At 46.1% G+C, this 23,419-nt stretch overlaps 1 long non-coding RNA gene and 1 pseudogene across 1 annotated transcript; both read left to right on the forward strand.

The window, feature by feature from the left end:
* The window catches only part of LOC135384642 (nephrin-like), a 602,775-nt pseudogene that overhangs the window by 47,679 nt on the left and 531,677 nt on the right, over positions 1 to 23,419 (forward strand).
* On the forward strand, positions 183 to 23,115 carry LOC135383480 (uncharacterized). The gene is made up of 2 exons (XR_010419902.1): positions 183 to 320; positions 22,915 to 23,115. It is a non-coding gene; the product is annotated as an uncharacterized LOC135383480 (long non-coding RNA).

The following is a 23,419-nucleotide window of genomic DNA, read 5'->3' on the forward strand; positions in this document are numbered from 1 at the left end:
GCGCAGCTTTAGTGCCTCGTTTCCCGAGATCGCGGTGTCGGCGTCCTCCGCAGAAGGAAGGAGTGAGAGGGGAATCGTGAAAAGGAGGACAGAAGGCACGCCGAGAGGAGAGATCACATCATCACCCTCTGTTCCATCCTGTGTTTGTCAGAGACGTGGATGGACCCTAACGAACCGTTGCAGATGAAGAGGTTTCAGTATAGCTGTGACTCTCGACGTGACTGCAAGAACCGCGCTGCCGGTGTGGCCATCTATATGCGAGATAGGGTCAACGGCTCACGCCATAGACCTCTTTGCTGACTGCGATGACGGTGGCTTAGGTGAGTGCGGTGCAATTTGAAAGTGAACTCATCGTCGTGGCCGCCTATAGTTTGTCACCACCGCAATAGTTCCCCGTGTTATATCATACCTCACTTACGCCTTAGCAGTCCATATGCCATCAGCACTAGGAGACGCTGGGGGACTTTAACATTGACCCATAGGCCACCAATTTCATCTCCGGTCTACAAGAAGCGTTGATGTTGGAACTGGCCACCATAACAGGGGCCGTAACAACCTCGAGAAAGACCTGCATTGATTTGGTCTTCCAAAAGAGAGTCCTCGTCGAGAATATATACCACATGACTACTCACTTCACAGGCCACCACGCAGTAGTCGTAGCTCTAAAACAGCTGTGCATACATCAGCAACGAAAGTTGACCCACAACAGCTGCCGCTGAAATTCGCGTTACGCAACTGTTACTGCCCTGGGATTTTTTAACATCTTTCTTTATTTATATGAGTCTTAGCTAAGCTATAAATCTCTCCCTGCGATGCCTAACCTAGGGCCGACGAATGATCCCTGTTGGCGGTAACTAACCAGTTCAAAAACGATATCGAAACGCGTACTTGAGTAGGTTTCGTTACAAGTTGGAGCAGAGTTCGTATTTGCATATGTTCACATGTACCGATTTCCTTGGCAGACGTTAGCACAGCCAGCGTGTCGAGTGAGAATAACCGACGTCTTTTATTACAGCACTTACCTACCCTCGGCAATGTTCCTCGAGTCGTCTGCGACAGCTGTTCTAACATTTATGCTATTCGCCTCATTTATATTTCAACATATTCACCATTCCTGTACGTCGTGCACGCCTTCGGTGAAGGCGGGACCACTTTATTTGGGATTTTCCAAATAGGCTGCTGTCGTTCTGTACCGGAACATTGCGGCCGCCACATTCAAAGATGAGAGACGGCGCTGTAGTCGGCGAGCAAGGGTTGTCGACGTTTGGATGTAATGCGCGCTTCATTTGAAACGCAAATGAAGCTACCTGAGGTGAGCGCAGCGCCGGCTGACGGGACTGCGGAAGACGACGCGAAGAACTGTGCGGAAACTGCGCGGAAGAAAAATGGGAATGGAAGAACGCAGAAATGAGATGGGAAGACTTGTGGTGGTTCTTCCTGTGGTGGGGGGTATGCGAAGTGTTAGTTTTTATGAGGCGAGATTTTATTCGAAGAACGTGCTGAAGAATCCAAACAGGAGCGGTAGACATTATAATAGTCGATGTTGTTGCACGAAGGGAAACACAAAGTTACATACAAATATGAAAACGAATTAATTGCACATTTTGAAGGGTCGTGAGCACCTCCACCAAGCTTGCACATTCAGAGTGCAGCTTGCCATATGTATTCGCGATGCTCTCGCGAAAGGCAATGCCAGTGGAGACGGAGTTAAGTTAAACGTGCTTGACCCTGTGTTTCCCGCTGTTCTGATGTTCGAACTGGATTGAAAATGAATGGGCTTCTGATAGCTCAACTAAATGCTGCACTGTATAGAGGCTGGTGACTGAGCCACTTAATTTTGTCACTCCCTCTTGCCCGCTCTGTTTCAGACTCACTGTATTCCGCAATGTTGTTACTAGGCGGTTACGGGGGGTCCTCTTGGTTGTCATAACCCTGCATTACGACAGCTCAGCAACATCAAGGGATCCGGAGAAAGACACAGTTCTTCAGTGCTTCTCCAGCGTACATTACAGCAGTGCAGTGGAAGCACGCTTTACAGGAAACCGGTCCTGACGGACGTATGCGCGGGCACATGGTTTTTCCTGTCTGTGCTCCCAGTTATATCACACGTGATGCACTTACATGTGAAATATACTCTGCATTAATATAAGATAAGTATTTAAAGAGATTAAACATTCAAATAATTTATCTTACTAGAGTACAAGGTTTTGGACAGAGGGCGTCCTTTGTGATGAAGGAGTTGTTTAGTAAAATAATTTAAATGTTTCAATCTCTTTAAATACTTATCTTATTCACTTGCGAGTGCTATGCTTTTCCCATTTTTGCCTGTTAGTTTCAGTATTAATATGTTTGAAACATCAGGAAGCGAATTCTTGATTACTCGTAGTTGATACTCTTAAGTGTATTACACCAAATTCGGCATCTTTGGTCTTTGAGATCTGAGATCTTCGAGAAAGCAAGTGAGTCGGGTCCTCCACACGACTTCTTCGCTTCATCTTTGCTTTCTTTTATGACACACTTCCCTTATACACTACAGGACTAGCACGTTGGGGGACATACCCCAGTGGCTCTTATGCTGAACGGTCTACTACAACTCTACACCTCGCGCGTTTCCTTCAGGAAGCCGCCTTACGCAAAGGCGTTTCTCATCATTTTTCCTTCATCTTTTTCTGGCTATAGCCGTCACCATGCCCATTCGCTGTGGCAAACAACGGCGAGTCAATATGGACATCACGCATCCCCCTCCCCTTTGGTTTTGGAGTGTAGTTGGCCTACAGGCAACACTTTCGGGCTATAGCAGGTTAAATATTTGAAACGGTTCTAAACCATTTTTGAAACGGAACATTACTTTTTCCTACCAGCGGGCGACTGCGCAAGCATGCAGGTGAATCGCGAATGGCAGTGCATGCTTACCGTTCTTCTTTTTCGATTTCCTGCGGAGTTATCTTCCACGGTGTGGAACGAAACGTCTAGTGTGAGAAGTGAAGGGGTTGTCGCTACTACAATTGTGTCTCGGCAGCGAAACGCACTCAACAAAACAGAAAAGTTGCGGAAGGTAGGAGACGATGCTGCTTTAGAGCACCACTGCTGCATTCAAAGGGAAACTATGTACCAAGTAACGACTAAATAGATAACACTGTCGCCCGTAGGAAACATTACTGAAGAGAAGGTTAACTGACGTTCTGCAGGGTAAAGCTAGAACTGTGAAGTGTTATTCATATCAATATTGTTCGATCAGTTCAGTCACTGCATTAATACCGCGTTTTGTCTTTCATATGCAAAGTGAATAATCCTGCACGCTACATTACTTTGTCTGTTACATTACTGACTACCTACTCTCCTCATGGAACACACATTTCATAAGAAATTGCGATCACTCTTTCGTTGCTAACGGGTTATGTAAACCCTCGTCCGTGCAAATCCTCTCATGTGACACTTTCGTAAAAACATCTTTCGGGTTTTGGCTCATAAAATACCCATTTATACCGTCTCAAAGTCTCTATAACGTATTTCCTTCTGAGATACAGTAATGCTATTCCGACAATGAACTTTAGTTTTCCTTCCCGAATAATTGCGGAGAGAGGGGAAGTGAGTAATCGGTCGGAAATCTCTGATGAGCCCTCTTATGACCTTCCTAATAGAGAGGAAGATCCCGTTCAACGATAGCTATACCCTCTCTCTGCGACATTAAGAAGAGCAATGAAATGGCTCTTCTTGTACGAGTTCACGCATTCCTCCCTATCTGAGAAATAAATCGCCTGTGCATCTCATTACTTGCAGCAACAGAACGGTTTTGCTATGTGTTCCTGCTCATAATAACCGTAACTCGCAATATATTAGACGTAGTCGTATGACGTAGCGGATGAAAACCATGTAGAGTGATATTACCTCCCGGTAACTCTAGTTGTACCAGCACTTCCTACGTTGGCAGGTGGTGAGCTCATTATTGCGAACATTGTCGAGCAGATACACCTACTTCATGTGGCGGAATTTGTAATTTGTTGAGTGATTCTTTGCTTTCTTCATCTTTCGTAGTAAGCTTATTCATTCGTCTTTTTCTTCTATATGTCGAATCTAATAGTTGTCGTAACCGAGTTATAGTCGCCAGGTGTCGCGCCCTTGACATATCGCATGCGGATCTGTCCGCAGTTATTTATGAAGGACATTCGCGAATGATCTACTATAGATACTGTGTGGTGTAAGTAAACTATCATGAACAAACCACGCGTAGCATGTCTACTGAGCGGTATCTTACTTCTTCATGCACCGTTCGGTTCATCCCTCCGAAAATCATCATTAACGAAAGTGGCCAAAACGGAGAGTCATGGGTCGCGCATCCCGATAAAGTTGTCACAAGGCACGCTTTCATTTCCCATTGCAATTCCGACGGGTAGCAATGGAGCGCTCGGGGAAGGTTGTTTGTCCACTCTACGTTACGCCGGTAGCCACCTGATTCGAACAAGCAATGCCGTCACAGATTGACATTAAACCTGACTCATTCTCCGATTAGCTCCTCGAATAGTTTGTCAACACGATAGTACGCTTGGCACCACCTTTGGCTTATTGTGTAATTTTACTAGGAGCTGTACAAGTAGGTAGGACAAGTCTGAGACATCCGCTTAACAACATACATTCGAATGCAACAACTCTTTCAGTCACTAGACATGCCAGTCCAGCCCAGTGAATGACCGCCCATCACACGTTCTCCGAATGTGCTCAGGAATTTCGCTTAAAACATGTTTCTATATAGTTGAAAAAATTCAGTGGCGATTTAGCGGTAAATGCGAGAGAAATGCGTTAGCATTAAGTGCTTTTTCCGGTCCATACTTGGCTTCCGGGCATCCACTTCCGGTCTAAACCCGACTTCCGGTTGTCCACTTCCCGTCTATACTTGACTTCCGGATGAACTCTACTTCCGGCTCTCCTCTTCCGGTCTAACCTGACTTCCGGTTGTCCACCTCTGGTCTATACTTGACTTCCGGTTTGACACTTTCAGCTCCTATATGTAAGTCCATTTCATTAACCTCTAATTTGCCTTAATTACTTTCAAATACCCGTTAATTACCGAAGGTAACCACAGGCTACCTGAGGTAGTCTTGAATTCAATTTAATTCCCTTTAATTACCTTGAATTGCTTTAATTACTCTCAATTTCCCTGTTAATGACGTTAATTACCTTTAATTACCTCCGGTAACTTGCGGTTGCCTTCGGTAATCTACTCATTCATTTACTCTTTCTCTTAATTACATATACCTTACACTAGCTTTAAACTCAACTTCATTGCTTTAATTACATTTAATTACTCTTACCTCTTACTCGTAATTACCTTCAACTACGTACTTCAGTTTCAGATGATTTACCTGCATTTACATTTACCCACTTATATCCCCTTTACATGTCCATTTATACCTATGCCTCGGGGAGGCTTCACCATCTCACACACACACACACACACACACACACACACACACACACACACACACACACACACACATACAGCTTTATTTCGTTTTGACACTCTTAATGCTAACGCATTAGATACACCCTCAAGACAAAGCTACGCAAGTGGGCCTTTTACCTATCTTGAAAGCACGTGGCGTTCATCGCAAAATTCTTCATGGAACACAGCCCTTCCATCCAACCCTCCCATGTGCACTTTGAACTCCACTGAATGGCAGAACATGCAAGGTAAATATAAATGGTAGCGAAGCTTGCATTGGCCACCACGTCTTCAAGGGCGGTCATGATAAAGACCGTCAGCGCCATCCATCCGTTGCGGGGCAAACTACAAATTCGGTCATAATGACGTCACCTGGTACGTCACCATTACGTATAGCGCGGACCGGCTGCGCGTTCCTTCCATCGCGATGTCGAGCTGCGGAATATCACAATCGCTGTTGAAAGCAAATCCACGAGCAAAAATTCATAAACAATTTGTAAACAGAGAAGAATCAACACTAGCGGCATGCGTGCAACAAAAGACACAGGGGATCAGCTGGGGGCTTGCTTTCTTTTATCACAGGTATACATTCGCCATGCCGTTGCAAACAGTATAAATACCCATCTGAGACAATTTGATGTTCTGAGGTTGGAACACAGTGACTTTTCAGTGACTTCCATCTTTCATCATAAATACCCACGACAGAATAATGTGCAAAATAACCAGTATGACAGTCCATGTACTGAATAAGCACGAAAGGATAATGTACAAATTCCAGCAAACGCAGGTGTGGCCCAGGACCTTAATGTCCAATGCATGCTGCTACAGCTGTCCTCATGCACATCTGGAACTTTCCGCATATCTCTCGTACAAAGAAGGTGGAAGTGAACATATTTGCACTTGAAGATCACATTATATGATACTTGCATACTGTGTGGTGCTATGTCTGCCCACAACGAATGCTATGCGTTGGCATTGCAACGAATTTTGCACTGCTTTGGTATTGTAACGAATGGTATGGAGGAATAAAAAGGCACAAGTCCATTAGCTCAGTCTAGAAGTCTGTGATACTTTATCTTGCAAAACAGCCACAATAATATCAGCTTCCAGCAATAACAACCTTGTTCAGTGTGTACACACCCTGCTGATGACTACTTCTACTTTGGTCACAACAGCATTTTTGTATTAAAGGCATGTCAAAGCATCGACAATGTTCTGTGCTTCTGCTATTTTGTGCAGATTTTGCCATGTGGTGTAGATTTTCAAGCGGCACAAGGTGCTTATCCCTGCACATAACTGCGCCTACATACTGGCGGTTGTGCACACAACTACTGAACTCAGCACATGATTCAAAATATAAAATTACGTGCTAGGGATCTATGTACACAGGTATACAGTTAGTATGTAGCAGACGACGCGCCGCTCCGTGACGCAGACGAGGCCAACACTTGTGTCACGCACCTCTCGCGCTCCTGGTGCCCGCGAGCCCCTTTCATTCTTTCCTGGTAGTTGGTAGCAAACGGCCATAGTATTAAAGCGGTCTTGTCCTTCCTGCCTGGTCTGTCCATCAACTACAGGTACATATCAAAGAATAGGCAAACTGCTGAAGATTCAAAATAGAAAATGTATGCTAGGTATCTATGTACACAGGAGTACACACACTAAACATATAAATAATAGGCACAGACTACTGAACTCTGCATGGCTGTCAAAATACAAATAACACAATAAGGAGCTATGTGCAAAAGTGCACTTTGACAAATGGTATGCCACACAGGAATGAAAGAATTACAAGACATCATGTGTAATCTAGGTTACAACTGAAAGCAGTGGATAGACAACAGAACCATGCATATCCTTTTGCATGGAAAGAAAACTTCTGGTTACATCACAACAACGTGCAGAGATTACGAACTTAGTCTCGCTGCTTGCTGCAGTGCCTTCTGACGTAACGTACTACTTCCTACTTCCTCATTCCTCATTCCTTTGCCTGCAAACCAGAACAGTCGTACCCTCAGAAAAAAATGAAATGGATCATCATACACCAATGAAGAACACAAACTCAACGTCTTTGGCACGAGTGTGTCCAACACTGGACCTGGCCCCTTGTGCGGTGAGGAATGTCTTGACGTTGGCTTTGAAGGCTTCCTCACACGAACCCACAAACGTCGCAAAGGCAGGAAGAAGAACCGACAGCTCCAAAGTCAGTACTGTCCACATTCTTGACACTCAAATAGAGCAATAGCTAGCTACTGTCCTGAAATGTGGCATTCCTCCGAGGAATGTCCCATGTTAGACTTGGTGGTTTGAAATTGAAAAGACGACGATGAAGAAGAAGACGACTATGAACGGTCACAAAGTGCGCCGTCACTGTACGGCAAACTCGTAGCTAACAACATGGAGGGACAGGAACCGGAAGCGTACTCGTCTCTGTCTACAATCTTACGTGTTACTGGCAAACCGCGCCAATCGCTATATTAAAAACATGCATATTGCATTAGTGCACGCATTATTCGCGCCTCCGATTAAATTATTTTTGTTTACCTTCGTAGTTTGCCCCTCAACAACCACGCTCGCATGTGTATCATGAAGGGCGCAGGGTTGCTAACACAGATTTCGTATTTTTTCCCGCCTTCGCTACCATTTATATTTACCTTGGAACATCCACATGGAAAATGCAGCCCTCCCAGCATCTACAGTACACACAGCCCATCTAAAATCGATTCCGCCGCATCTCCAGCGTAATACCTAGCCGCGCATTAAAGTTTCAGCCCATATCCTAGTTAAAAAGAGCCATCGTGCTTTACATGCGAAACGTTCTATCGACCGCCCAGTGGAGCAGCGGGCCCTTCCAACGCTGCATACGCAATTTTGTTGTCGACCCTCACCTCACCTTTTTTTTTTCTTTCTTCCGTTCTGCATGATGAAATGCAACAGTGCAAGGTGAGCTAGGTGGGTGCATATATCCAGCGAGATGGGACGTTAATACTACCTTGTATACCCTCGTTTGCTCGTTATATACAAGCGTTTTGATGTTTACCACGAGCTGTCGCGCTGGCGGTGTTATTCGCTTCTTATAGCTCATTTAATTTTTCGCTTCGCTTCCGAGCTGTGGTTAATGGGAATTTAATGGCAAAGTCTCTGGGGTGTGAGTAATTACCGGTGCGGAAAGTGTCGTATAAAACCTCTGGCTGTGGACGGCCATGATGCTGCAGAAGAGTACAAGCGTTCTTGACCTCTATGGATATTGTGGAGGACACGTTTGGAGGGCAACGAGGAAGGGAAGCAAAACGGATGGGAAAGAAGGAGCTTTATGGCAATATGGTCATTGCGTAGTTTTGTGTTCTGTTGGTTGTTCGAAGTATGAAGCCGCAAGATTTACATGGTATATGTTCAGAACGTCCCTCAAAAGGCGCAAGTGCCGCTTTTAGCGCTACAGATACGATAAATAGGGGATGTGTCATCACATTACCATGTCCGTTTATTCATTATTGCATTTAAAGTTTTCACAGTTCTACTACGCGTTGTCCTCATCTGTTACGCTAAAAGCAGAATATAACAGGACACACACGCTTGGGCAGGACTGACGTGTTAAATGATACCGCCCTCTGGCTGCTGCTACTGCTGCTGCTAATGGTGCTTCTGAGAGAACTGGCAGTTGTCGGCCTTACAGAGGAGGTCTCTAGCTGCCTTGCTTGCTTGGGCAAGCGTTTTTCTGCGACATGCACGTGCCATGGGGAACAAGCTCATTGCCCTCTCGGCTTATGAGAAGAGATCTCTTCATATCAGCCGAGATGTTTCTCTGTGAGTTGCTTCAAGGCAGGCAAAGAGAGATATTATTGAGCTGATGTGACCAGGGTGTGCCGATTCAGACGGGACAGGTCCTGCTGTCCCACCAGCCTGCTTAGGGACTGTGTTTTGTCCCGCTTTTGGCTGGAACGATCTCCGAATTGAAAAAGAAAACGGGCTATAAACAATTGTTCTCGCGATTGCAGGCGCTTTGCTTATCAAGTTGCCTCAGTGGGAGGAAAATGGTCTTGAGTCAATCATCGCGACGCTTACGATAATGAAGAAATGGAAGTGCAAGTTCAGCGAGTTCGGGGCGAGATTTTCCGTTCGTGTCCGTACAATTATGAGGACACAGTTAAATATAACAATTGTTTTCTACTTCCACGTTGCCCACTTACGGCTCTCATCTTTCCACAATCTAGCCAATGGTATATCATAATATGTTTGCTAATAACCCATCGCTTTGACCCGAGTACATCGTGGAAAGGAAAGATCGCCTGCAGGCGCTTTGCTTATCAAGTTGCCTCAGTGGGAGGAAAATGGTCTTGAGTCAATCATCGCGACGCTTACGATAATGACGAAATGGAAGTGCAAGTTCAACGAGTTCGGGGCGAGATTTTCCGTTCGTGTCCGTACAATTATGAGGACACTGCTAAATATAACATATTCTGATCAAAGTATTTAATGGCACTACGAAAATTGCAAACTGTAATAACTGTTAACAGCAACTCGTGCCCGAAACTCGCGCACATCTTGTACATCGTCCTCGTCAGTGTTCAGCTAAACACACTGCACAAGTTACTACACGAACGATAAAAAAAGAATGCAAATTGAAACTTAATTAAACACAACAGCATTGGGAATTGGCGAAGTGAAATGTACTTGATTTGCTGACTGGCCCCCAATGTCCCGCCGTGCGGTCGGGGGAATATGGTCGCATCGTATTTAGCACGTCAGATCAACCGAACTGTGTCGTGCGCGCTGTGGAGTTTTGTTTTACGCCAGCGTGCGGGTATTTGCAGTCCTCCGAAAACGTAAAGAAACATAATAATGTGTCTCATCAGGCGCCTCAAGTATACGCGTGCGTCGCATCTATGCAGTGAGGGACCTCCCACAGTCATGATTACCTCGCTAGTCCGGCTAGATTCCATCGGTGGTCCACAACGTCCCCCTACCGCCTCGGGACACTCTTCCGACGTTCACACTACCTCCGCAATGTCCCAGCGGCTTATCCGGTCAACGTTCGAGGGACTTTCCGTAGTTGTGTGACCCATGGCTGGAATGAAAACTTGCAACACGCTATAAGGTAGTTCACGTCTTAATGTCGTCATATTCTCAGAATAGAAGTTTTCTTTCACGCATAATGCAGACATCAGCTACAGCAAGTTCTGGTGACGAGTTTTCGTGCAATATCCGTCCAAATGTCAGTCGTGCAAAACTCTAGCGTGTGCAGTGGTCCGCAAAACATGCAGGAAAGCCTGGTCCTCCGGATGGCCGTAGGGTGTAATGGGAACCTTCCGAAACATTCCTAGGACATTAGGATGTCAGGATAGTAATGTGATACGTTTGTCTTCCTCGTACTAGACGCGCGTCAAATGAAAATGGTTTGACAGACGGAGATCCAATATTAGACACAACCTGTATAGGGGAAAGCGGCCTCCTGTTAGGCTGTGTCATCAACATGGCGGCCATCCTGCATTCAACTTTGCCATTTGTAAACGGGAAGGTAGGTGGGCGACACATCTAACTGGTAGAGCATTTTACTAGATAAATAATCGCGTGCTTCGTGATAACGTAACTTTTTTCGCTCTCATTTTGAAACATGAGCCAAACCCTTACCATTTTATGTCGGTGTTTCCCTGCTTTTGAGACACACCGTATAACTACTCAGGTGAACAGAATCGCCTTCCAGAAGAAACCAAGTGAGCTCGTAACTATTGTTTCCTAAATTGCACGAGAAGGTGAAAGAGCGAGGCTCAGGATTCGTGATTTTCAAGGTCAATTGAGGGCCAGGTTGAGCAACTGATAAGTGTTCATTTTCCCAAGACCGGCGGCAGTTCTGTTCTGAAATATGGCAGTCGTGGAAAAAGCCAGAGAACGGCGGGAATTGAACCACCTCTCGAATATCGGTCGAGCGCGCATTCTGTTACTTTCCATTATAGGTTATATTTTATTTCGCATATGCGATGGTCGAACAGGTAAGAGACGGAAAGGGACGCTGATGATGCAGTCCGGCACCTGCTACTTCCGTGCGGATACACACGACCGCAACGTGCATAGACATGATTTCAAGGTTAAATTTGGTAGCAGTTTACCACGACGTAAGTTATCTTGAAGCCGCATATGATAGATTGAAGCTTTGCTCGCCGAATGTTAACAGACGGACCCTTTTATTCAGTTCCGCGTTGTTACCGGAGCCAGATTTTCCCATAGTTCTGCAAAGGCTGCCTGCGCGACGACAGTGGCGCCACGCGAGCAGAGTGATCGTCTTATTAATGATAATAGCGAGCAGATTTACACGTATCATTTTGCAGGACCTTCGTTGCACGCTGCAAATTTAGTGTTCAGCCATCGCCATGTTTTTGTTTAAACATCCATCCAATCCTCTTCATGTTGCGTGTGCGTGCTTGTCTGTCTGTCGTTCAGAAGGACCCGAGTGCCTACTCCCCGCTGTATCTTAGTTTGCAACTACAAACATCATATTTGAACCACTCTGCATCTGCGTCATCCCCCGCGATCTCAGAATGAAGCCACAAATCCGTGTAACACTCCCCTGCCAATTATGGTGGTGTAGTACTTCACGGGGAAACAGCGCAAAGAGACGAAGCAGCAAGAGAACAGACACACACACCAGCGCTGAATAGCAACTGAGGTTTATTCCACACGTGGAATGGAGAGAGGGAAAGGAGGTTGGGTAACCTCCAGGACCGGTCAGAGCACGGGTTAAATTCCTTAACTATGGTGATGTACTCGATCGTCGTAGTTGGCCTTGCGTTGGTGGCCAACATCAGGACTTGGGTGGAGACCGTGACGATGAATGATGAACACGCACGAGCCCACAGATGGTGCGCTGCTTCTAGACTATTCCACATGCGTCTACTTGTACGTCTGTTGTTTTTCGTAAGCAGATGAATTTTGTTTGTCATATTTCCATTCTTGTCCAGCGAGAAGGGAGAATGACCATAGACTATCCCCTGTGTCATCCACCACTTGCGGAATATATCATTCCTTCCACTCAACTAGCTTTGTGACAGATTATCCATTCTGAAGATGTGGAGTTCAGTCCGTGACATCTGGTTTATGTTAACAAAACGGTCGTGTCGCCTTGTTTGCTAGATGATTTCCGTTGCATCCCGAAAGGATGAAATTAGATAAGTTGCATTTTTCTGTACGTGACTTCGATCGTGGTACGCGAGGATGCGTAATTTTGTGTGCTTTATATCGCTGTACCAATATGCCAACCTTCTTGTTTCTACCTATCTGATCTGGGATGATATCTATTGTAAAACCATTATTTTCCTATCTGCCTTCACATCGTAACAGAATCGTCTTATGCAACGGGACAGGATACTAATTTTGTAGATATCGCCGACGATGAAGGGCACTGACTGAATTCGTTAATAATAATTAATTTATTCCAATTTGTTCGCGTGTCTAAAAAAATAGTTGTGTGGCACCCAGTAGTACATCGTTTAGCTCAAGAGCTATCGATAATATTGGAAACCAACCATGAGGCGCCCTCATTCCAGAAAGAGCACTTACACTTTTCCGCTACTCACGATTCACTGATTAATCTGCAGGCTGCAGACCAGTATGCCCAAAACATAATGCCCTTAAAGCAGAAACTACCGATGCGAGAATTATAATAATAGCATAATAATGAAGACCGGACATACCAAGAGCTTTTGCTATATGCCTGCGTCTTCCATAGATTATGTTCCATGGGACACTTCATCACATCAGGCACATCTGCGCTCTTCTAACGCAGAGAAAAGCACTCTACATCAGCATGGTCCTAGAACAATATTTCAGTGAAGCCGACATATTTCACCGTGGTGCGTATGTGTGTGTGTGCGTGTTCGGGGTAGCCCTTGAGTCTCGCTTATTCATGTTGTAGTGTGTTATCATTTTTTTCGTGCTTTTAATTTCTGTGTTGGATGGCAGGCACTGAATTACTTTTATCCCAACCCATGCATCTTGGCTTTAGTGGTACAGACCCTTGAGGTGTCCTTAAAGGAGCCCTGAAAGACCCGCTACATAACAATTTCGTTTTTGTCTGCAGCGGGTTGCACGGCAAATATCGCCCGTTCTTGCGCAAAAAACACTCATCGTAGCCGACCTGTAGCGCGCGAGAGGGGATATTTGATCTGAGCACTCTCTAGGGGAGTTGCTTCCACTCCTCCGAGATTCCGTAAGAGAATAAGTGAGGTCTGCACCAGAGAGTCGAACCGAAACGTTTAACGGTCCGGTTCGGGTTTAGGTTCGGTGATAAGGGTTCGGATCCGGTTCAGGTCCAGAAGGCAATTATAATGGTTAAAACCGGTTCTTTCCAAACGGTTCCGTTCCCGAACCGGTTCAGGAACGACGGGTGCGAATGAAGCACAACAGGCAGGTTAAAAGAAGGAAGCTTCCGTGTGTGTGTGTTACAGTGTTTGAAGTGGGTAGGAAGGCGTCAGTGGTCGTTCAGGATTTTGAAAGAGTTTGTGCGACATGAAAGACAAGATTAGTAGCGGTTACAAGAAGAGCATACCCATGAATTGGTTTGGAAGGAATTGGTTTTGGAATGGAAGGGTTTGGGTTGACTTTCCCCGCACATAGCTCAGGTCGCTGGGTTGTTAGCGGAATCTCACCAGGAATATCTGTCAACCAAGCCTGCTACCTTGGCCTAAGTCATTTAAGTAATTGAAATTATTCGCTACCAGTCGGGATCGCGAATACACGTTAATCAAATAGCGACGCTTCATGGTATGTAGTTGGATTGGAATGGTGCGATCGTGAGCTTGGGGACTTTATGTGTAAAGGGCACGTTATTGTGTCAGCACTGACCGCCGCCGTGCTCGGCGTTAGCGACAAAGCAAGTGCAAAGAGAGAGTTCGACTCATTTTAGACCCACTAGCGAGTTTTAGATACTGTGTGTCAGTATGGTCGTTTTTGCTTCTTTTATTTTAAATCCACAAAGAAAGACAACTTGGCATGTCCTTTTCATTCTGACCAGCATGAGTGTGGCCGGTGCTTTACTTTCTAGTACCCTAGACACGCGGCAAACTTAATGCTTTAAACGGAATGACAGTAACCTCACCTCCCTTCACCTCCCAGGTTTTTGCTGCAAACGGACTGATCTTGAAATGCAGCGCCTGTGTATAGATGACTCTGACTAGTATATTATTATAATGTCATTTAATTACTACTACACAAAACGGTCCCTAATGTCCTGTTGACCTTTAATTCTTATATATATTTATGTGTATGTCTTAGACGTTAGTAGTCCTGGCAGTTTTCAGTTACGATCTGTTGCTATTGTGTGACTCAAGAAGATCCAAATCATTGTTGCAGGGCACGCCTTTTTCGGCAAGTAAGACGATGTCTACGAAGCTAATAAATGAAGAAAAAATACGAAAAATAGTTTTTGTGTTCATGCACAACACCCAAAGTTTCGCACTTAATTCGGTGTGAACCGTCATTTGAACCGGAAACCGGTATTTTTTACCGGTTTAGTTCCGGTTCAGCTCCAAGATGGCGTCGACTCTATCGGTTCGGTTCGGTTCAGTTCCGGTTCGGCCAAAAATAACGGTTAATAACGGTTTCCGGCTCCGGTTCGGGTTCGGTTCGACTCTCTGGTCTGCACGACTCCATGACACAAGAGGACCCGATTGATGAGCGTGGCGTGCGTGCGCAGTGACTGTAGCAGACACTGTGTAACTCACGTGTGACCAACAACCGAACCGCATTCCCGTCGGCAACAACCGCAAGCCTGTCTCGACAGCATCCCCCCCCCCCCCATTACAGACGAATTTTGAGTGATAAATGTGAACACAGGGCAGGCCGCTACACTGATGCTATGCCACGCTAGGCTCTCTACGTCACGACCTCCGAGGTCATGTCGAGGTATTTGTTCATTATTTTTCTTTTTATGCATATTGACTTGCGTGATACGATACCGTCCAGAAAAAAAAAAAAAAAGAAAGGTGGTAGCTTCTGACAGACTTGACGAATGACGAACTGAAGTCTTGAATGATGAATTAATCACAGCTTTGAGCAGTCGTAACTGTCAGTTTACCGCTGCTTAAAGTGCACACTCGCAACTGAGGAAGAATGTGGCCAAGTGCTCTAATCGTCCTACGAAGCGGACATATCTTGGCAGGTCTCTTGATATTCCTATTCGAGAGGGAATGTGAGTGCACGCAGTAGCGCAGCTGCTTCGGGCATGGCGGCATTTGCGATGTGTGGTCGGAATTCGAATGCGAAATCCGTCCACGTTTGTACGCCTCCCAAACCTTCTGCAAAGAAGAGATCAGGTCCCCCCTCAAGTCCTCCGAGCCCACTTTCATGCTCTGGTAGACGAGAAGTTTTCTACGTTTACGGCAGCATATACTGATGGCGCATCCCGAAACAACAAGTCCGCCACAGCCTTCGTCATTCCATCCGAAGGCGTCGTGCACGGAAGACGCCTTTCACATCCAACCTCCTCCACAGCTGCGGAACTCTATGCCATCCTTTTCTTTCTACAACACATCGCTGATTTTCCACCCCGGGAATGGGCAGTCTTTACAGACTCCAAATCTGCACTTCAAGCAATTGAAACTTCCGGCATACGAGGCCCATCCGCACCCCTAGTCACCGACGTGTTAATGGCTTACCACACTATCTACGCCGCAGGCCACAGGCTAGTTCTCCAGTGGGTTCCAGCCCATTGTGGTGTCGTGGGGAACGTGCAGGCCGACAGCGCCGCAGAAGCAGCACTCTCGTCTCGGAACCGGACTCGTATTGTTCTGCTCAGAGGAGACCGCCGTTCAATTCTGCGACGTCTAGTGACACCCCTGGCTTCCCGCCAACGGACAACCGACATTCTTCCCCCCTCTATGTTGAACAGAGTTGATCCCATGCTCGCTTTCCGCATGCCACGAAACACATCTCGTCAGGATGCTGCATTAATCCACCGCATGCGCCTCGATGTGGCCTTTACAGCTCAGTGGCGTTACCGCTTGAGACAAATTGATTCTCCCACCTGTTGCCACTGTGGTGCTCTTGAGGATCTGGAGCACATTCTTCTTCAGTGCCCTCACTACGAACCTTCCCGAATCACACTCTCCGAGTCTCTTCGTCAGCTGGACTCTCGCCCTTTCTCCCTACCGAAATTGCTTGGTCCCTGGCCCAATCCAGCCCAGCAACGCTCTGCGCTCAAAGCTCTTCTGACATTTCTGGACACCATCGGACTTCGATCGTTATTGTAAAGGGGCTCGTTATTTTATTCCCCCATTCCACCAAGCACTGGGGTAGAGTATCGCCTGTTGCGATGAAACTCCCCACTCTCCAAGGGCCGAAATTAAAGTTGTTGTTGTTGTTGAATGCGAAATCGAAAGGGGGGAGGGGGAATTCAGGCCTTTTCGCAGCCCAGGTGCGAAGAAGTAACAGCGATAGCTGTATCATGTACGCGCAATAGGCGCGAGATGAGGCTCACGATTGTATTGCGCAGGCACATGTGGACAAGTTTTAATTTTTATTTTCTTAATTTTCCACACATCCCAGGCAGCACAATGTACTGAAAGTCGAGTGCAATGGCTGTGGACGGTTTGTGCCTCATCAATGTTCTTTAGTTTCACTGGTCTGTTCAAGGCCTTCCACCTACCCGTCCACCCTTATTACACTCGACTTTCAGTACATTGTAATGGCTGGGATTCTGCCGTGAACTCCCTGGACAACAGTTGGCGGTGTTGCTCTCCTGCGGGTTCAGGTGCACACGTCTTGGACAGTTTACGTGTCTTGGCCTCGGCCTCGCGTTCCCTAACTTCCGGGTCTTCTCACCTTCGTCTCATCGCAGCCGTTTTGCGTTCCCTCACTGCTGGGTCATGTTGTCGCCATGCAGCCAATGCGCGTCTGGTTGCTTGTCCCTCGGTATGCTATACCGTTTGCCTTCTAGAGCGGCGCGCCTAGACCTCCACTCCCAATCTACGACGCCATACGCACTCTTCGTGGCCGCCAGATAGCGTGTGATACTTACGTTACCTGTCTTAAAATCTCCGTAAACTCGCGAGTCCATTCTCGCCTCTATAAGTCAAAACGGAGGGTGGGATGTCTACGTTTAATTAAATTACACACAAAAATAACACAGAAATGAGGTATTAAGGAAAAATCTTCCCGGGAACAGTACCGCAAACGATACTGACCCCGACGACCTTTTTATAGGCCGCTGGGTATAGGTATTGCTGGGAGTTCAACTCACCATCAACACGCCGTCGGTGTTCCTTACTGCTTTCGTTTGAGACATTCAGTAGGTACCATCGAAAGTTAACTTACGCAGTGCACACCATCGTCTTCCCTTAAAGGAGTACAGAGGGCCATCCAAAAAATATTCAGATTAAGACGTCCGGTGAAAGTGTGTGTGTCATTTTACCGAATACCGCGAAAGGTTTTGATGTGTGCAATTATAAACGGAATATCGGTACGTCTTATAAACGTACTACCGATTACGCCTTGTAGACGTTGCGTTAACGTCTTGATCGTCTTCTATCCTAATTTCACCAAATGAAGACGTTTTTGCGAACTTCGTGCTACTATGTTGCTGACGGCGCTTGTACTTGTACCCGGCACGGCTGCCTTTTTTATTTTGTACTTATTTTGTATTATTATTATTTTTTTTTGCAAGGACGCAACTTTTGTGAACGGTATGCACCGTGCCTCCTTTCATGTGTTCTCCGATTTGCTGCTGCGCCAACCAATGGCGCGCCAATGAAGAAGTCAGGATCTACCCCGTCCTTGACAAACAAGTTCCCTCATTCAGCTATCGCTGTAAAAGCGCCAGGACGAAGGCTTGAACAAACTTTTGTTACTGACGTCACATAAGGTATATGTCGGTGCTCCCCTTATTTGTTTTCAGTTAAATGAATGACGCCACACTATTCCTTCGTTGAGACCATCCGTTGCATCACACACATCACATCAGGCCACGCGTCGAGGGAATACACCGACTCCGACACTCAGACTTCTTTACTTTGGAGGATTCGACAGTGACAGTCCAACATGCACCGCCCGTAATGTCCGTACGACAGCTGTCTTCCCGCCGTAGCGCAATTGTACCGGTAAAGCACGGAATATTTTCACTCTAGCGCAGAATATTTTCGAGCTATTTTACCACGGAACCCTGTCTTCTAGGCTTGCATTTCTGCGAGAAAGATCCTCGCGTAACTGTTGACCTTGCTCTCGCCCTGACGGCGATTGACAAGGGCACGTGCCGCCACGTCTCTCGCCAAAGCTTGATGTACAGACTAGAGTCACTAAACACAGACACTAGTGCAGACATGTGACTCTAGTACAGACATGTGAGACTGGATGTCAGGTGCGCGAGGCAACGAAGGGGTAGGCGTGGGGGGCGCGGTGAGCAGACGTCTGTTTCGTTCTTCGTAGTCGTGATGAGTTCGTATTTCTAGCATAAAAACTTCGCGTTTAGCGAGAACAAAGTTTGCCTTCCTAATGTTCAACTGCTCCTTTAGTTCTCAAAGTAGGCGCAATTTTCACACAGGTATCTCGCGAAGATACCCTTTGCGCAAAATTTCTGGGAAAGCGTGTTTTGTGCTAATCTAACCGGCTTCGTCATATGAAGAATTGCTTTCGAGGCCTTAGTGTTCTTTAAATCAATATTGCTCCAGTATACATGCAGTTTCTTTGTGCGCCAAATGTAACAGTCAGACCACGCTCATGATGACGGCCTTTCAATACACGATTATCTTCTGTTGCTCTCCACAAGGTCAACATTTCTCAACTCAACATGGACAACATGACGCCGGGTAAGCGGTTTATACAATGGCGTGGGGATGAACTTCGTAGTTCCATCAGTTCCACCATTCTTTTGCTCATCGAAAGAGGGTTGTTATGCACACGTCACCATCTCAAATTCGCCTCACGCACGTATGAAGAAAGAATCCGGAAATTGCATGCACGCGAAATTCTGCGTTGAGAAGCACTCCCTCGAGTACGTGAACTACTGGTAAGAGGAAGAAGCCCACTTTCCGCTTAAGTGCTACGCAAGGATAAGTGCCAGCTCCTTCTCTTTACGCGGAGAGGTGTTTAAGCAAATGAAAATCCTATTAGGACTAAACTTCTTCCCTCTTGACGCGGGATGTTCGCGAATGTAGTTAGACTGGTCCCCAAATCGGGGGGCTGAACCTCGATGGCAGGGTGCACGACATTAACTGGAGCCTGAGTGGTCTCTTGGCCCGAGCTCGCATTTTTGATACGGCGGTTTTTGAGCACGTATTTGAACGCGCTCAGTCACACCTGTGCCGTAACCTGAATTACATTGAAGGTCTCCGCGGACGACTTTCTAATAGCACACTGAAAAACATGTAATGCATGTTACACATGTGGCGGTTCATGAACTGCGACATCATGAAATCCCAAACATTATAGAACGCGTCAAATAAGTTCACCCACATATCCGCACGCATTCGTATAGAATAATCTAAAATGTACGTAAATTAATTGAAAGAATGTAAATTTGAATTTACAGTTGTAATTGCAAAGAAATAGCCATAACATAGAGAGGGTAACACTAAAACCCTTATTGTTCGTGTGGGCTTAATTTTCGCGAATTGAAGAATTGGTGAATTTTAGTTGCACGCATAAATTTCGAACAAGGGCTGACGCTTCGAAAACAATGCTGCAATCGTTCAGAGCTGGTCATTCGTAAGCATTTGAACTACCTTGCTGCGCAAGCCTGTGCAATGCGTGTGCAATGCCTGTGTGTGTGTGTGCGTGTGGAGCACTGAGGTGACCCCAAATTTTTTTTAGTTTTTCGGTGCGGAATGTTCTCCAACGAAGAAAATGAGTTCCTGCGAAAGAACGATGAGCTCAGGTGACCTACAGAGCGAACGCGAAGGCTCTGTTCCGCATACATTTGAAAAATCATTTTCCTCGTGAAAACAGCTCATCGCAGAACAAGAGCGCGTCGTGACGTATGCTACTTCCCTCCCGTGACCAGTGACGTACAGTGGCACAGCTCAAGCATGTATAAGTGGAAAGAGCTCGGAAGAAAAAACAAAGAAAACAGGGCACGGAGCCGTCTCCACGTCGCGAGAGCATAGTGTCGGCCGTCCGCGGCAGCTTTCTCTGACCGTTTTTTTTTTCTTCTAAATTGGGTTGCACAGCCATAACACACCGCAGAGCGAAAATATTTTGCATGGTGATTCCTGCTGGACAGCTTGCCAGACGAGGCAGGATTTCAAGGGACGTTAAATGTGACCTCATTGCTCCTTTAAGCACGGTAAGGGCACTCTCGGTTGTGTTACAAAGTATAGGCAATCAAGCAGCGAACTTTAGCATGTAGGTTTCGCAAAATTTTGTGGCCGCGAAGGTGAACCGTGTACCCGGTTCGTCAACAGTAGACCTCTCCCTGTTTACAAAGAAATGACGTCAGCAGGTACAACACTACAGCAGGTACAAGAGCGCCGCCAACTTGTAGACGAACTACTGTAGTAAAAAATTAATAACTCCCAAGAAAACCACGTTTAAATATAGTTTTTCATATTGTAAGGTTTTTATGCAATTACTTGCATATTATTAGTTGTATGGGGTTGTTCTGCTCCAAGCTACCGGTAACACTATCTTTTCGGTAGCGCTTTCTAAAGATGACTATCGGGCTTTTCCATCTTCAGGAGCCTGAAGGGCACGAGTTTCTCTCGGAGTGCACGTGGTGTCTCTATACAAAGCAAGCGCGAACTAAGTCGTAATAACAAACCACATTCCGCACAGAATTACGACGTTGACTTTCGAGACGATGCAACCAACCCTTGGGTGGAGTATTTTCTTTCCGCGGTGGACTGAGAACGGGAATGGAGACACCAAAGCAACTAAAAACGTGACCTCATTTGTGTGTACCACTAATACAAAGAAGCTACCCTTGACCTTCGCGAAGAAATACGGCTTTGTGAAACGGCGGTGTTCTCCGTCCGAGCTGTTTTGGTTTCGCTATGTCTACCAACGTCACGATTACGTCACTGTGACGTTTCTTTGGTAGAGGTCTATTGGGGATTGGAAATTTAAGGTTTTTACAGTTTTTGAAACTAATTTTCCCACGTCGTGTTGACGAGGTGAGTATCCTCTTTGGCTAGTATTGGAGACGTAACACGATAAAGAACTTTTCGGTGGACCAAATTAATCCGTTGCCGATCACTGTCACGTCCTCATTGTCCCAGTTATCTCGCGTCGTCGAGCGACGAATTATCACGTTCTCTTTGTCGATGTTACTACCAAACTCAGAAGGTGTTACGCTCTCATGCTCACTTTTGCTCACCTCGGTCATTTCAGAAACGTTTTTTGTACGCGAAGTATGACGAAACCTTTTGCAAATTACTTCATTTACGTCATTACTTCAATATTTTATTTACGTTCAGGTTCCAAAGGTATGGTTACAAACATAAAAAAATAAACTAGTTATGTGTCGAACAAAGTAGTAATAAGGAAGCTAGCTGGTGTACAGGTGATGAAGGCAACGTCCCCTCGAGTCTGAGGAGCGGTGACAACAACCAGGACGAAAGGGCCGTTCGAGTCCGACCCGTTAGTCCCTTGTGTTTATTTGTGCCCTTTCGTCCTCGTCTTTGTCACCGCTCCTCAGACTCAAGGAGATGTTGTCTTCATACATTTATGCCTCGCTCTTCCGAACCAATCGGTACTCACCCTCTGTCGTCAGGATAGCTAATTTGTGAATAAATGAATAGAGTTCCAGAATACGTGCGGTTTTATTAAGCCGGTTTATTGCTCCAGAAAGAAAGAGAGAAAAGAAAGAAAGAGAGAAAAGATAGTGGTACTCAGTTGTAATACCTACAGACACAAAAAATAATGCTACGATAAAGTGGAAGCTAAGAGCGTCTGGCTTACCTAGCGCGGTTTCGTAGATGTGGTCTTCGCGATGATCCTTCGTCACTGATGACACCACTTCTATTCCTCACATCCCCAAATCAGGTAGAAAGCGCTGCTTGCACACCAGTCTCCAGGCCTACGCCATGGGTGGATACAAGGGTAGGGGAGAGATGAATGCCAGGGCTCCCCCCGAGACATATCGGCAGACCCCCCTCCCAATCAGGGCGCATATTTTCCTGACAAAACCACGCGCGGCTTTTTGCGCAACGGTTGGAAAATTGCAAAAATTATATGGCAAAAACACTTGCAGACGCCACTCTTTATGATTTCTGTGATCGACGAACGCTTTATCGCGATATAAAAGAATAAAGATTCGAGCGCCGCGAGGAGCGATCCAGTGATTTATCCAGAACCCCCCCCCCCCTCCCCCAAAACCCCAAATTTTTGGAGACACCCCGAATTTTTTTTTTCTGTACGACATAGCTGTAATGATAACCCCCTAAATTTTTTTGCGACACCCATGTCTGTGATTCTGGATAAACTACTGGACGGATCACGATCACCTCCTCTCATCGCTCGACAGCCTTACCCAAACTGACTCAGTAATTCTCCAGGTCCTGCTCCAAGAAGACTCCCTGCCAGTCCTGCCAAATCACAATACCACCAGGAACCTTGTGTGCCTCCTTCGAACTATTTTGGCTGTCGTCGTGTCTCCTCGCAAAAAGTAGTTCGATGGGTACCGTTGAATCTCGTGTGAACTGAAAATGTAAATGCCAACAGGGCGATTTCAGGTAAAATAAAAGAAATAAAATGAATATGCAGCAGAACGCTGTGTTACCCCCCCCCCCCCCCATTCCCGAGAAGCACCCCTGGATTCCTCCCCCGGCTGGCGCAGTATGCCACGTTCCCCGGGGACAGTGCCAACGCCAGCTTCTGCCAGGTAGGGGGGGGGGTGACTGTTGATGTGGCCCCGTATCAGTGAGTCAGCAGGACTATGGTTCCTACTTCTCGGTTTTATTGGACAAAGGTAGTTAACACTTGCAGATTTTATTTTCATTTTTTTAATAGTCTGATTTAACCGAATTCTGATTTCACTCATTGGTATTTCCGAGGCCAATG

The sequence above is a fragment of the Ornithodoros turicata genome, chromosome 2 (assembly GCF_037126465.1).
Source record: "Ornithodoros turicata isolate Travis chromosome 2, ASM3712646v1, whole genome shotgun sequence".
In the NCBI taxonomy this organism is placed as follows: domain Eukaryota; kingdom Metazoa; phylum Arthropoda; class Arachnida; order Ixodida; family Argasidae; genus Ornithodoros; species Ornithodoros turicata.